This window comes from Podarcis gaigeae, assembly GCF_964106915.1.
Source record: "Podarcis gaigeae genome assembly, chromosome: 8".
In the NCBI taxonomy this organism is placed as follows: domain Eukaryota; kingdom Metazoa; phylum Chordata; class Lepidosauria; order Squamata; family Lacertidae; genus Podarcis; species Podarcis gaigeae.
In genome coordinates, this window is record NC_139684.1 from 10446638 (window position 1) to 10463073 (window position 16436).

Here is a 16436-nt window from a genome sequence, read left to right on the forward strand (position 1 = left end):
ACAAAATCAAAACAACTATAAAAACACTAATTAAAACAATACAATATAATACAGCAAGGAAGAGTAGATGACTTTCAAAGTCCAGGCTTCCCATTCTGGGCCGAGATTGCTCTGGAGAGGAAGCTGTTCTTAAGACGGCTCGTTCTTGTCTTCATCGTCCTGTATCTCCGTCCTGAGGGCAGGAGCTCGAAGAGACAGTGACCAGGATGCGATGGATATTTTACTATGTCCAGTGCCTTCCTATGGCACCTTGTGGCATAAATCTGCTCTAAGGTGGAGAGTGGGCAGCCAACAATGCTCTCTGCTGCCTTAACAACTCTGCACAACCCCATCCTGTCCTGGGTAGTACAGCTTCCGCACCACACACATAAGCCATAAGTGAGCACGCTCTCGATGGCACAGTGATAGAAGGCAAGCAGCAGTTTCTGCGGAAGATGGTTTTTCCTTAGAATTCTCAAAAAGTACAGTCTCTGCTGCGCCTTCTTCACAAGCCCCCTTGTGTTGACACTCCAGGACAGATCCTCTTGTAATTCAATGCCCAAAAATCTGAACGTTGTTACCCTATCCACACCGACCCCATCAATCAAAAGTGGCTGGACATTGCTCTTCTGTCTCCTGAAGTCCACCACAAGCTCCTTTGTCTTCCTTGTATTTATGAGCAAGTTGTTAGCTCTGCACCACTCTGTCAGCCGCTCCACCTCATCTCTATAGTCCGTTTCACCCTCCCTTTCAGAGATGAGCCCAATCACGGTTGTGTCATCTGCAAATTTGACAACCCTATTACGAGGGTGAGCAGCGACACAATCGTACTGTAGAGAATATAAAAATGGTGCCAAATGGTTGCAAATGCTCCCCTGAGAGGTTTGGCAGTCAAAACAGAAGGCTTTTTATTACAGGAAAAGAAATCAGCCCTCGACAACTTAACCGGCAGAAAAACATTTTTTTTGAAAAAATCCCTAAGCCCCGAGGTCACAATTTCATAAAAAATCTGACTTTCGGCAATTCACTCAAAAATGGTGCCAAACGGTTGCAAATGCGCCCCTGAAAAGTTTTTTTTTATGGTATTTATTAAGACTTTTTTAATACAATACATAAAAATAAACAATATAACATATATCTCAACATAGTTTCACCACTTCTTTGGACTTCCTCTCATCTCCCGCTCCTACCTTCATTCCAATAAAATTTTGCCAGCAATTTATCCTCTTAATTCCACTCTTATTATCAGACAAATGGTATATTTTTGCAAGTTTGACTGGGGTCATGTACCATCTATATATCATTTTCATAACATTTTCTTTCAAAGCATTACATGCAGTGAAATTCAACCCAGTGGTCCATAACCTTTCCCAGTCCTCAAACATAATATTATGCCCAATATCCTGTGCCCATTTTATCATAGCCGATTTGACCATTTCATCTTGTGTGTTCCATTTTAACAGCATGTTATACATTCTTGAGAGTACCTTAGTCCTAGGTTCTAACAGTTCTGTTTCCAACTTCGATTTCTCCACCTGGAACCCTAACTTTTTGTCATTTTTAAAAACTTCTTTAATCTGGGCGTAATGTAACCAGTCTCACACTTTATCCTTCATTTTCTCCAAACTCTGCAATTTCCAATTGTCTCCGTCTTTTTCTAATATTTCCCAATATTTTGGCCATTTGGCCTCCATATTGAGTCTTTTTCGGGCCTTAGCTTCCAAAGGTGAGAGCCACCTTGGAGTTTTGTTTTCCAATAAGTCTTTATATTTTGTCCAGACATTAAACACTGCTTTTCTGACAATATGGTTCTTAAAGGCCTTATTGATCTTAACCTTGTCATACCATAAATATGCATGCCAACCAAAAGCATTGTTAAAACCTTCCAAATCCAATACGTCAGTGTCTTCGAGAAGTAGCCAGTCTTTTAGCCAGCAGAAAGCTGCTGACTCATAATACAACCTTAAGTCTGGCAGGGCAAAGCCCCCTCTTTCTTTCGCATCAGTTAATATCTTAAACTTAATTCTGGGCTTTTTGCCCTGCCAGACAAACTTGGAAATGTCTCTCTGCCACTTCCGGAAGCACTCTGTTTTGTCCACAATCTGTAGTGTTTGAAACAAAAACAGCATTTTTGGCAATACATTCATCTTGATAGCAGGCAATTCGGCCTAACAAAGAAAGTTTCAATTTTGTCCAGCTGTCTAAGTCTCTCTTAATTTCTGACCAGCATTTTTCATAATTGTCCTTAAATAGACTCAGATTTTTTGCTGTTATGTTTACCCCTAGGTACTTTACTTTTTTAACCACATTTAGTTCTGTCTCTCTCTGAAACCGTTCTGACTCTGTATCTGTCAATTTTTTCCCCAATACCTTAGTTTTCTGTTTATTTAGCAAATGCGCCCCTGAAAAGTTTGGGGGTCGAAACAGAAGACTTTTTATCACAGGACTTAAAATCCTTAACCGGCAGAAAAAGATTTTTTTGAAAAAATCCCTAAGCCCCGGGGTCACAATTTCATCAAATATCTGACTTTCGCCAATTCACTCAAAAGTGGTGCCAAACGGTTGCAAATGCTCCCCTGAAAGTTTTGGCAGTCGAAACAGAAGGCTTTTTATCACAGGACAAGAAATCAGCCCTTGACAACTTAACCGGCAGAAAAAGATTTTTTTGAAAAAATCCCTAAGCCCCGGGGTCACAATTTCAGCAAAAATCTGACTTTCGGCAATTCACTCAAAAATGGTGTCAAACGGTTGCAAATGCTCCCCTGAAAGGTTTGGCAGTCGAAACAAAAGGCTTTTTATCACAGGAAAACACAAACTCAAAAACTCAAAAATGTTTATTGGGCTTTACGCCCATCATGAAACACAACACAACAAAACAAATCAAATAAAACTGCGGACTCGTACAAACCACAAGTAGTATAACACAGTTCACAACTCACAAAGACAGATATTAGCCATTCATAAGAAAAGTTTAAGATTAAAATTAAAAAAATTTAGGCACTACACTAAAATCAATATTTGATGTCATTATAGAAAATTCTTATAACTATCAATAATCAGCTAACATTCCATTCCGTCTCTTGTACGAGAGGACGGCTGTTAGGAATTTAGCAACCTGTAGTTTAATATAAGGATCCACATCTTGGAGAACCCAGGCAAGCTGTAGGTCTACTGGTTTGTCAGCCATAGGCTGGATTATGGAGTTTAGTATACTAGCACGGACTGAACTGTACAAAGGGCAGATAAACATAACATGATGTAGAGATTCAGATGTTTTCATTTCACACGCACACATTGAAGGGACTTGGCCCTTAGTGAATCTATGTCTCAGCACGTCTGTTGGAAAGACATTGAACCTAGCTCTAATGAAGGCATATTGGTGAGACGGGGCCATAAGCGATGTTAAGTAGGACGGAGCGCGGTAGATAGGGGTTATGCCTAAATTTAACGGCGAGCAGGCTCCACCACCAGCTACGAAATTTTGGAATAGCTCTGCATCATCCAGCCTTTGATTTATACACCTTTTTGCCACATTTAGATCCAGTTTGAGCAATTCAGTGGGCGAGATCTCATAGGACAGCAATTTGGCATGGATTTTTCCTGACCACAAATTTGTGAAGTCATCTCGCCACATGCATTGAATGAGATAGTGGTTCGGGAGTTTATAATCCAATAAATCAAAACTCTCCTCCATATAACTAACTCCACTGAGGGGATCTTCATTTCTAAGCGGATAGCCGCATTACTTACGCATGTTGGTAATTTTAGAAGTCGGCGTAAGAATTGGCTTTGGAGTGACTCTAAAGGTGAGAGGTTTGCAAAGGCAGCCCATAAAGGTGCAGCATAGGCCATTGTGGCCATCACTTTGATGCTATACACTTTCAAGGCCGCAGGGATGAATAAGGCCCCCTCAGAGTAGAAAAAATGGAGGAGGGAGTGTGATAGGGCTTTTGTCTTGTTTTGAAGATATTCAACGTGCGCTTTCCACCCTAAATTATATTGAAAATAAATTCCTAAATATTTAAATTTATGTACTTGTTCGATTTTCGTGCCCTCCAGTTTCCATGAATAAAGTTTTCGACTCCTTGAAAATATCAGTACTTTGGACTTGGTGTGGTTGATAAACAGATGGTTAGAATGGCAATATGTCGCAAAAATCTTTAGTGCCCTCCTTAAACCCACTCTGGAGTAAGAGAGTAGTACCGCATCATCTGTGTAGAGAAGTAAAGGACAACGATAATCTGCTATACGAGGGGTGTGGATAAATTTTTGTGAGATGGCTAATGGGTTCCTCATATCACTGATAAATAAGTTAAAAAGAAGAGGCGCTAAAATGCAACCCTGGCGTACACCCTTATTTACTGGCACTGGGTTAGTCAGGTCTCCAGCAGGGGATAATCTCACCCTGGCCACGGACCCGGCATGAAGTTGGGAGATAAGCCACAGGAGCCTTCTATCTATTCCCCAACAGGCAAGTTTATCCCATAGTAATTTCCTCAGAATACTATCAAACGCAGCTTTCAAATCTATGAAAGCAGCACAAAGTTGGCCCCGTCGAGGTGTCGAGTATTTCCGGGCTAAGTGATAAAGAATAATTGCTTGGTCTGTTGTGGATCGGTTTAATCTAAATCCAGCTTGCTCATGTCCAATCAGGTCAGCCTCAACTGACCATTTCATCAACCTTGCCAGCAAAAAACGGGCATATATTTTCCCAATGGACGATAGCAGACTGATATTCCGATAATTCCCTAGGTCACCGGGAGGGCCTTTTTTGTAGATAGGAATTATAATGGCCTCCTTCCACATTCCTGGTATTAAGCCCGTGGCATTTATTGCGTCAAACGTTTTAGCTAAAATCCCTGCCCACCATACAGGATGAAGCTTTATAGCCTCAACAGGGACCAAATCTGGCCCAGGGGCCTTACCAGTTTTCAGCTCAGCTATCAATTCTAGGATTTCAGCAGGGTCAGTCTTGGGCCAGACAGGAAGGGGATTAGAAGGTCTCCAATGAGTAGCCGGAGCTTCTGCCACTGAGAAATATTTTCTCAGGAACTGCTCCCATGTAGGGGCCGGGATCACCGTTAAGGGATATTTCGTGCTTCTTCCCTTTATTAAGGACCAAAATTTCCGGGAGTTATGAGATTTTGAGGCAGAAATTATAGTCTGCCAACGATTTAAATGCCATTCCCGTTTGGCCGATTTCTGGGCCTGTTTGTATGCTTTTTTAGCCAGGGAATAAGATGGAGGTAAGGCCGGAGCGCCGGAAAGTTTATAGTCATTATATATTGTATGTAGATGGAGTCTGGCTAGTTTGCAAGCAGAGTTGTACCAAGGGGCGCCAAATTTAAAATCGTTTTTAACTCCATAGGTTGGAGAAGTAAAAAAGCGAGTTAAAACTTCTGTCAGGCAAGAAAAAAAATTCAAACAGGTAATAGGATCACGCGGGACTATTCCTACATCCGGCTGATCACCAGAAAACTTTTCTCGGATAAAATCCGTATATCTATGAGCGAGGGCAGGGGACCATCTAATCCCCTTTGTTTTAGTGGACGACTCCACAATCACCGGGATTGGGTGGGAGTGGTCGAGCAACTGCCAGTCAACACATAACTTGGTTGTCAGGGGAAGATGGTCACTGAATTGGGCATTATCAATTTTAAAAGAGGTGACATTCAAAAATAGATCCCGGGAAACCAATACATAGTCAAGAACACTGTTTGATTTTAACCCCAGGTGGGGGAACTCTCCTGGTATGTCTGGAGGACACCTGCCATTTAATATAATTAAATTAAGGCGTAGAGTCATCTGGTAAAGCATCACTCCCGCCTTATTGACTTTTACATCCTTTGATATTCTAGTGGGGATGTATACTAGATCGTAAGCTTCAGCGCCGGGGTCAATCCACCACTTAGACTTTTTAAGAGCCTCCCAGTTTGAGGCTATCCGAGCGTTAAAATCGCCTCCAATAATGGAGGGGACTGTTGTGACGTGGGGTTTGTGATTTCAGCTCTCTTGACATAATATGCTGGAGACAGTTCTCTAGTAACACTTCTTTATTAAAGCAAACAAGACTGAGACTTGAGGAGGGGAGAGCTACATTTATAGGGACAGGGAACAAGCTAGAAAGGATACATTTTGGAGGGAACAATCACAGTCCTGCCTTTTGGAGGAAACCAATAAGACATAGGATCCAAATACAGCAGCTTAAATGAACCAATAGTAGCTGTACCCTCTGGAACCAAAAGGCAGTTACTTTACCCTAATGCAATACAGACAATAATAATACAGATATAAAATCCTTTGACTCAATACACAACACCCCTCCCCCCCTAGTGAGCACAGCAGACGTAATCTCTCAGGTACTGTGGGGTCCTACAACTTCTACTTGATCTCCTGACAACAGGTGTTGCCGGTTCTGGATTGGGTGTCACCTGTGGTAGGGGGGCTGCTATAGGGGTTTCGTCAGGAACAGATGGAGTCCCAGACATCTCAGGGTCCCCTACCTGTACCTCGTCATCCTGAGGACCAGCAGACCCTGGTTCATTTGCTGAGGCCCCTGGTGATTGCACCTCTGGGCCATTTTCACCCTGGCCTTGTAGCTCTGCGTCGTTAGCCAGGGATGAATTATCTGCCCGGCGCCTCAGCTGATCTATATAGGTCTCTTCCAAACTTGCCCATTTTCCAAGGTCACATAATAGGACACAGGTCCACTAGCCCGGGTGACCACACCAGCCACCCACCACGAACCTCGTGAATAGTTCCTCACCCAGACCAGATCTTCAGGGGCGAGATACCTTGTTGTGTCAGTCTCAGCCTGGGGGGTTGCTCTTGCATTACGGTTTGGCATTTTATCCGGGTGGACATAATCCAGCACCGTTACCAGTCTTCTACCCAAGAGCAGCTCAGCTGGCGACTTGCCCGTTGCAGTACACGGCGTCGCATGCTGCAAAAATAACATTCGCGAGATGCGAGCTGACCAGTTACCCTCCATTAAGCGCGCAATGGATTCTTTGGCTGTTCTGACCATGCGCTCCGCCTGCCCATTGGAGGATGGGTGAAAGGGCGCAGATGTGACCCCTCTTATGAAGTTATCAGCCAAGAATGCCCTGAATTCTTGGGATACAAAAGCTGCCCCATTATCTGATACAATGGTCTCAGGTAACCCGTGGGTTGCAAACAGCTGCCTCAACACCTTGATTACGGCAGCTGATGCCATGCTAGGGACCATGCCACTTCTAGCCATTTGGAATATGCATCGACGATAACCAAAAAGACCTTCCCCTGGAATGGCCCAGCAAAATCTAAGTGCAGCCGGCTCCAGGGAGATCTGGACTGCTCCCACCAGTGAACTGGTGCTCTGGCCACTTCTGGCCGCACCTCTTGGCATGCCTTGCATGTTCGTACCCATTGTTCTATGTTCTGGTCCATTCCAGGCCACCACACATAACATCGGGCTAGCGACTTCATCCTGACCATTCCCGGGTGTCCCATGTGAAGCGTCTCAAGAACCCTGTTTCTCAGTGGTGCTGGGATGATCATCCTATCTCCCCACAGGAGACAACCCTTATGCATGGACAACTCGTGCTGCTTTGTCGCATAAGGCCTGAATTTGTCTTCATGCAGACCACCTGGCCACCCCCTCCCCACCCAAGTGAGCACACAGGAGAGAACAGCATCTTTCCTCGTTTTCTCAGCTATATCAGTAGCCATTACAGGAGCCCCCGGAAGTGTTTCCAGCATCATTATGTGCTCCACTGGAGCAGGATCCTCATTGCTCCCGCCAGGAAGGGGCAATCGACTCAGCGCATCAGCGTGGCACAACCGCTTCCCCGGCACATGGGTCAAGGTGTACTGGAACCCGTTCAGGAATATAGACCAACGCAACATTCTGGGGGAGAGAATTTGTGGCGTTTGTTTGTTCGGGTTGAACAACCCTAACAGTGGTTTGTGGTCCGTTTCAATGGAGAAATGGCGACCGTACACATAATCATGGAACTTTTTGATTCCTACCACAATTGCAAGTGCCTATTTGTCAATTTGAGCATAGTTGCGCTCCGTGGCCGACAACGTACGGGAATAGAAAGAGATGGGCTTTTCCGACCCATCCGGTTCCCTATGACTCAGCACCGCCCCCAGACCGTATTGAGAGGCATCACATGCCAGGACCAGCGGCTTCGACTCATCATAATGAGCAAGGACGCTCCTGCTACTCAGCATTCCTCGCAAGGAGTCAAAAGCCTTCTGCTGCTCCTGCCCCCATCGCCACACATTCTTTTTCTGCAACAGTCTATGTAATGGTTCAGCTACCGAAGCTTTCTGGGTTAAGAACGAATGATAAAAGTTAATAAGTCCCAGGAATGACTGCAACTCCGTCTTGTTCTGTGGTCGTGGTGCCTCGATGATGGCCTTAACCTTAGCATCTGTGGGGTGGATGCCTGATGCATCAATTTTAAACCCCAAGAAATCCACAGTTGGCACCCCAAAACTGCATTTTTCCTTTTTTAGTTGCAATCCCACCTCCTTGAACTTGAGCAACACTGCACGGACACGCGCAACCAGTTCCTGTGGGTCTTTTCCAGCAATCAAAACGTCATCAAAAAATGGCAAGACCCCCGGCAGACCTCTTAACAGGCGTTCCACGAGCCCTTGAAAAATCCCTGGGGCCACACAAACTCCAAATTGTAATCTGTTAACTCTGAACGCCCCTTTATGTGTGACAATAGTCTGTGCTTCCGCTGATTGTGGGGTTACTGGCAGCTGTTGGTAAGCTTGTGCCAGGTCAATTTTGGCGAACACCTTGCCCCCAGCCAGTTTAGCCAACAGATGTGATACGACTGGAATGGGGTATGAGTTTCCCCTGAGTGCCTTATTGATAGTACATTTGTAATCAGCACAGATCCTGACTTCCCCATTTGCTTTAAGGGGCGTGACGATTGGAGTCTCCCACTTAGCGGAGTCCACGGGTGAGAGAACTCCCTGCTTGACCAATTTATCCAGCTCTGCTTCGATCTTGGGTTGCAGTGCAAATGGCACTCGCCTTGGTTTGAGTCAGATTGGGGCCACCCCAGGGTCCAATTCGAAGTCAACTGGGGGCCCTTTATAACAACCCAGTTTTCCATTAAAGAGACCAGCAAATTCTTTGCATAATGCCTCACTCATCTCAGGGCAGGTTTGGATTGAATTAAGCCCTGATATACTCAGTCCCAGGGCGGGGAACCAGTCAGTGCCCAGGAGACTGGGGCGACTGCCCTTTGCAATCACCAGTTTGAGTACCGCCTGTTTGTCCCGGAACTGTACTCTCACGGCACACATTCCCATGACATGGATGCGGCCCGCTGAGTATGACTGCAAAGTTGCCGGGAAGGGCTCCAGAGGGGGCAACTTACCCCTGGGGAAGAATGTCCTCGCGGTCTGGTCCGACACGATAGTGAATCCAGATCCGGAGTCCACCTCCATGTCGCACAGCTGACCCTCAATCTTCACCTTGACGTGTGCCTTGCCTTGCGCTGGAAACTGCACGACCCTCCCGTTGATCTCCGTTACGTAGTAGCAGTCCTGTAGAACGTGGGTTGCTGTGGGCGGTCTGCGATGCTCCAGTCTAGGTCTCCTGTCGCTCCCAACGCCGCCGATCTACAGACCCTGGCGATGTGACCTGTCTTCCCGCACGTCCGACACATAGCATCCCGGAAACGACAACTCTTCCGCTCATGGTTTCCGCCACAACCAGGGCACCTGCCTCGGTGATCTTTGTGCACTGTGCAGGCCTGACGCACTGACTCGACCCCACGGACTGGGCTCTGGCTCGAAGTAGCCTCTAGCTCGTCCATGGCATGCGCAACTTCTATCTGTGGCTTAGGGGCCCTGCGACTGGCATCAAGCTCCTCTCTTTCATAATTCTCCGTGGCGGTGGCCTCCTTCAAGGCTGAAGCAAGGGTAACCTCTTCTTTAGCCACGATGCGTCTTCTGGCTTTCTTGCTGCTCAGACCACCGATAAAACGATCCAGGAGAGTCTCTTCCAGATCTTGGAAGTCGCAGTGCTGAGCGAGCTTCCGCAGTTCAGCTAGAAATGCAGATACAGACTCCCCAGCACGCTGCTGCCTCTTATGAAACTCCATCCGCCGGGCCATCTTGGTCTCAGTAGGCGCCAAATGGCTTGTTAGGCAGGCAAGAATATCTTTGAGAGATGTCTCACTTAGCTTCGCTGGAGCAAGCAATGCCTTGGCCAGTGTGAAGATCTCAGGCCCACAGTAGCTCAGGAATGTGGCCCTTCTTTTGCTGGCATCGGTGATCCCTTGAGCCTCCGCGAAGAACTCGAAGCGTTCGACGTAGTCTTCCCACGTGTGGGGCTCTGATGGCTGGAAGGGCTCCAATACCCTTGGACTCTCCATTGTCCTGTGGGCAGGGTCGTCTTCTCAGCTCGCCAGTGAGTCTTGTTTTAGCTTCAATCCGGACTCTGAGGCAGGGCTGCGTTAACCGCTCCTCAGCATTCCGGATCCCACCTTCATCGCCAGTTGTTGTGACGTGGGGTTTGTGATTTCAGCTCTCTTGACATAATATGCTGGAGACAGTTCTCTAGTAACACTTCTGTATTAAAGCAAACAAGACTGAGACTTGAGGAGGGGAGAGCTACATTTATAGGGACAGGGAACAAGCTAGAAAGGATACATTTTGGAGGGAACAATATCAGGCAATCACAGTCCTGCCTTTTGGAGGAAACCAATAAGACAGAGGATCCAAATACAGCAGCTTAAATGAACCAATAGTAGCTGTGCCCTCTGGAACCAAAAGGCAGTTACTTTACCCTAATGCAATACAGACAATAATAATACAGATATAAAATCCTTTGACTCAATACACAACAGGGACATTGGGATATTTAAGATAATAAGAAAGTAAAAAATCCTCTAGGGATTCCCATCTAAAAGTAAGATCAGCTGATAATCCACCCGGAGGGAAATAGACATTTGTAACCAATAAAGAGAAGTTTCCACCAGAGATCAGTCCGGTAATAGCATAAGGCGGAAATGCATGCACTAGTGAAAGTTTAGCCCGAAGTTTAAGGGAGATACCAATTGTAGGGCCACCTTTAGGGCGGCCACCATTCGTTGACCGGCTGGCAGGCAGACATATAAACTCAAAGCCATTTAACTCAATTTCCTCCTCCACCCAAGTTTCTTGTAATAGTATGTTAAGAAAGGAATTAATATATTTTTGGAATTCTGGATCTAATTTTTTACTTTTCCATCCAGCAATGTTCCAACTTAATATTGAAGGCTGGGATTTCCCCGTTCCTCCAATTGACTGTCATTCGGAAAATTGGCTCGACTTTAATACGGGAAGAGGGGAGCCAATAAAGAAATCAGTTATCTTCCTCTGATGAAAAACCTCTCGTAAAGGCTGAGTGGGATTTACAGGGTCATCTGACTGTTGAGCTTGGCCACTCGATCTATTAGGAGTAGGACCTTGAACAGGGGCGGACCCCTTTTCCAAAAGAGTTTGGTGGGCCGCCCGGGGTGAACCAGCTATCTCGTCAGAAGTTTGGTCTCTCTGTAGCCTGCTACTGGACTTTTGGGCTACTTGATTTATGTGGCCTGTTGGGTCTTCAATCAGTTCCGCCGCTGGTCTTGCTGTTGAATCCATAGTACTCCGCAAAGAGGGATAAGGCTGGGCGAGAGGGCTGTTTGGGAAGGTTGGCAAAGGCACCTCTTCTCTTAATTGGTCAGTGCTATAAGAAGGTTCCAGGTCTGGCATCGATGAATGTGTAGAAGGGGATTTTTCCTGTTGTGTGCTGCTTTCTTCAGGTATGTTTTTCGATGGACGGTCATGTAAATCTATTAAGAGCACAGAGGGTTGTTCTGCTTGGAGGGAAGGACTGGTAGTTGCTTCTTGGGGTTGTATCTTATCCTCCATTGCCGACATACATTTAACATTAGATATTGAGAGATCCATATGATCTGGTTCTTCTAGGGAGTCATGTTCACTGTGCGTGAGTATTCTGGTGCTGAGCTTCCTAATAAGTTGGGTTTTAAGCGATTCCAGTCTATTGATAATTTCTTTTTGTTCCACCACTGGTAAATCTGCAAAGGAGGCAATGAGTTCGATCTCTTCTGGTGGTGTCAGGCCGCTTTCCGGATGGTCATTTTTCTTTGCTAGGGGAGTGGAGGCCACATAACTCTTCTCCTGGGGAAGGACACCCACTCCGGTGTCCACTGGGGGATTGGGTTTAGTAGATTTTGAGCCCTCTTTGGTTATTGCCTCCAACAATAAGGGTTTAGGCGTAGGGTCTATAAATGTTCTCGTTGGTGCTATCCCACAGCGAAACAAAAATGCTTTCTTTCGTAATATGATAGTAGGAATTTTTGTGGATTGGAACGCAAGCAGGACTCTCTGGGATTTATGATGATGGACAATGGGGAGGACTGCACAGAGGTCAATTTGTGTTGCCTCCATATTTAAAAGCACCTTTAGGAGATCCTTGGCACCACCCAGAGTTCTCCACCTTGGGTCCCCATTTTGTATAGTTAGGCTCACTTTCCTTGGTGTTAAGATCAAGGATTGATGACCTAATTGAAGGTTAAGGTTGTATTTGAATTTTCCAGTACGTTTGTTATTTAAGGACAAACTCCTCGTCCCCTTCCTCTCTTCAAGGGACTTAACACTGGCTGACGCTGGGGAAGTAGTAACTAGCTTTTGTTGGAGGCTGTGCAGCTGGGACGAAAGATCATCTAGTCTTTTGAATATACAGTGCAAGGTTTTGATTATTAAATGGGACTGTTCAAATGTCATATGATTAGCCATACCGAGGACCAGTTCCTCCTTCTGTGGAGAGACTACACTCTTACTGTTGGCCACATTGCATGTTAATTGTGGAATTGTTCGCTCTTCGTCTTTAAGTGCTGACACGCAATCAATCAATGGGTTGAAACGGTTCTGAGTTTCTACCATGTAGGAACAATCCAGTAGATTACTCCCTTCTTTAAAGTGACATGGTTCCACCCTTGTTTGCTTAGATCTCGGAAAGGGAACGGGGACTATCTCCTCGGAATCTCTAAGGCGTTTCCCATATCCCATAATTCAGACAACGAGAAGAGGGGGGATAATATTTCAACGTCAGCTCAGGAGATAAATATTTACTTCTAGTCTACCAGCACTTGCAGTGGGGGTATATTTCACTGCCTGTTCATATGAAAGTCGGCGTCTTCACCTTCACCCTCACAAGCCGGCAATTTAGGTCTACAAGGAGACTACCGGTAAGCAACGCAGACCATTCCTTTGAAGTCCTACTCCGACCAGGAGTAAGACTAATATAGGATTCTCCTTCAAAGCTTATCGCAAGGCCCACCACGGGTCGGTCTCAGATGAAAGGGAAACTCCCAAAGGCCTCACCTTAAACAGGGGAGTTTCTCTTCGTGCAGCTTAAAGATTTTTCTCCAACATCTAGGTCACCAGGAACAGGCTGACAGAGGATGGTGAAGGGGTGAAGGTCTTTTCTCTGGCGACTTTCTCTCGCCCAGCGAGTCAGTAAAACAATAAAACAATAAACTAAAAGAATAAAACAATAAACTAAAGGCAAAGAGAAGCGAGGAGGTGATAAAACAGCCGGTAAGACGTTAAAACTGAGAGTTTAAAACCAAGAAGTGGCTAAAAACTACTTAAAAACTACTTAAAAACTAAACTAAAAGCAGAGGACACTGACTAGGCTGCTTTCTCCGTCGCCATCTTGGTCTCATTCCATCACATCTTGTTCATATATTTTCTCTTTTTTCTTTATGATCTCTTCTGATAGTCTCCTTAAGCCGATAAACACCAATAGTAATAATAATCCTGTGTGAATTTTCCGTTCTTCCAATCCTCAAATCAAGATGGTTTCCATATATCATCTCCTTCATAGATAACATCGCTCTTTCCATCATAATCTTGCGAAACTGTCGCTCTTAAGTCCCACTGAGGAGTTTAATCCGCCATATATAAACAGCTTTGTTTCTCTCTTTCTCCTCCCAGACTCAAGCCCTCCGACGGAGCTTCCCAATATGGCGACGGCATTTTTAACTGTGTCATTCCAAAGCTCTTATACCTTCCAGGCTCTTCTTGAAACATGCTTTGGTTCGAAAGTTTATCTCCACACAGCCTTAAATCCACAGCTTAAGTCCTTAAAATGACATTTCTGACTCATAACTCATAAGGGGGGGGGGATTCTTGTTTAATCACATAAGAAAAGAAAGGAAAGTTTTTCCCCCCTCCCCCATCATTCATTTGCCGTACCTAGTGGGGGGCCACTAGGGGGCGCATTGGAAGATGGCTGACAATAACATCTCTCCGACCCACACGAGGTAATTTGGAGGCTATGATGGGGGTAATTAGCCTCCTTAACCCCCCCCAACACGGTTTCTGGCCCAGTGGACGAGTCTATTGCCTATGATCCAAATGCGCACAACCACGTCACCTAAAAGGAAAAGAGCATAACAAGGAGGGGTCAGGGGTGATGAAAACAGTCATAAAGGCCTCCAAATGTACCCTTTAAAAGCATCTGAATCCCATCGACCCAGATCCTTTATCCTTTCAGCCGGAAGGCCTAAGTGTACCGCTGTAGTGGCTGCCCCAATCCGGAATGAGTGGACCACAAATTCAGCTGGGGGAAAACCGCAAGCAGCAATTGCCTTATGCATAACGCGTGTAAACTGATGTCTTGTAAGGCGGGAGCCATCTGCATGTATGAAAAATGGTCCATGGGTATTTGGCCTCAAATATATAAATCGTCTTGCGTCCTTTACTGGACATGGCCCATTCTTTTGAGTTGCTATAAGCCGAGTTAGGGCCCCTTTACCTAGCTGATCAGTTTTTGAGCTCCGGATATGGAGAACTAGATCTGAGCGAGATAGTGTCACATCCTTTAAGAGGATCCCATGTGCAACAAAATCTGGATGGTCGTCGCAAACCACATCGCATATTCACAAGGCGCCAAAAAAGGTGATGGTGTAAGCTGCTGAAAATAGGTGCTAAAGAAAGGTGCTAAAGGTCTCAAAGGCTGTAAGAATAAGATCAGTAGAAGACAAAGTAAAGTGCATGTATAAATACGAAGAAGACTTGCAGAAGGGACTTGGAAAAGAGTTAAGAGCCTCGGACAGAAGATTACCAGGTTGATGGACTATATGGAATTGGCGGAAACGACTGGCAGAATCTGAGACCAGGGAGAAGAGACGGTGGAAGAAGATTGGAAAAAGTTTAAAGACTATTTATAGAAATATTGTAAAATTCATGAGTGTTAGAAAAATGTTGGAATGAAGTTATACGGCTTTAGTAGAAATGTTAGAAGGAATTAAGTACAAATAGATCATTGGAGTATTAAAGGGAAAATAAGGTTAAAATATGTTAAGACAATTATTATGACAGAAAATAAAGGAAGATGGAAAGGAATTGCCGAAACATTTAATAGAAGTGGAATACAAAAAGGAAGGTGTGAGAAGGTCGCTGAAACAAGGGAATGTAAGATATGATATTGAAATGATATGTGTGTTTTAAATTGTTTTTGCTGTCTTGTTTAGTTTATTGTGTTAATGTTGTGTTGTGTATTGTGTATATATTGTATTGTATTGTTTATTCTTTCTTTTTTCTTTCCTTTTTTATTTTTTGTAAGGTTTAAAAGTAATAAATATTATTAAAGAATAATAATAAAGGTCTCAAAGGCTGCACATGCTACTGAGCATCCCATGGGCATGGCTTTATCTATAAAATACGCCCCTTCAAATTTAAAACCCAGCCAACGGAAGACGTCCAGGTGAACTGGAAGAAGACGAAAGGCAGACTCAATGTCACACTTAGCTAACAGGGCTCCCCTGTCAAATCGCCGAATAAGCTTTACTGCTTGATCAAAGGGGGCATACCTCACAGAACACAGTTCTTGTGGTATTGCATCGTTAACTGAACTCCCCCTTGGATAGGAAAGCTGGCCTGGGGATGACACGGCCGAGGATTCCCCAGATCGCATGGGGCTTGGAGCCAGCCTCCGCGTGCGTGTTGGGGGCGTGAAGCCCGCAACACCACCTCCTCCCGAGGTCGGAAGTGGCTTTCCGAAATGGCCTTCAGAAGGTAGATTTGATGTGGAATTGTGCCGCCTAGTTTGGGTCTCAGTAACTAGGGACCCAGGAGGCCACCCAGATCAATTTCCCTATCTTGATCAGTGGTATAATGCTTGCATGAAAAATCCTCCATGGATGAAGAAATGCAAAGGCGACACCTGCCGGATTTTAGCAGTGAAGCAGGAGGCTTCGTTCCGCAAGTTTTTTCTTCTTGCGAGTTTTTCATCTTGTGAAGCACGGTTTCCCATAGGAATGCATTGAAAATCAATCAATGCGTTCCTATGGAGACCGTCCGGGGACAGAGGGGAAGCGCCGCGCGCCTTCCCCTCTGTCCCCAGACCTGTTTTAAAGCAAGGGGCAGCGGGGAGAAGATTGCTTCTC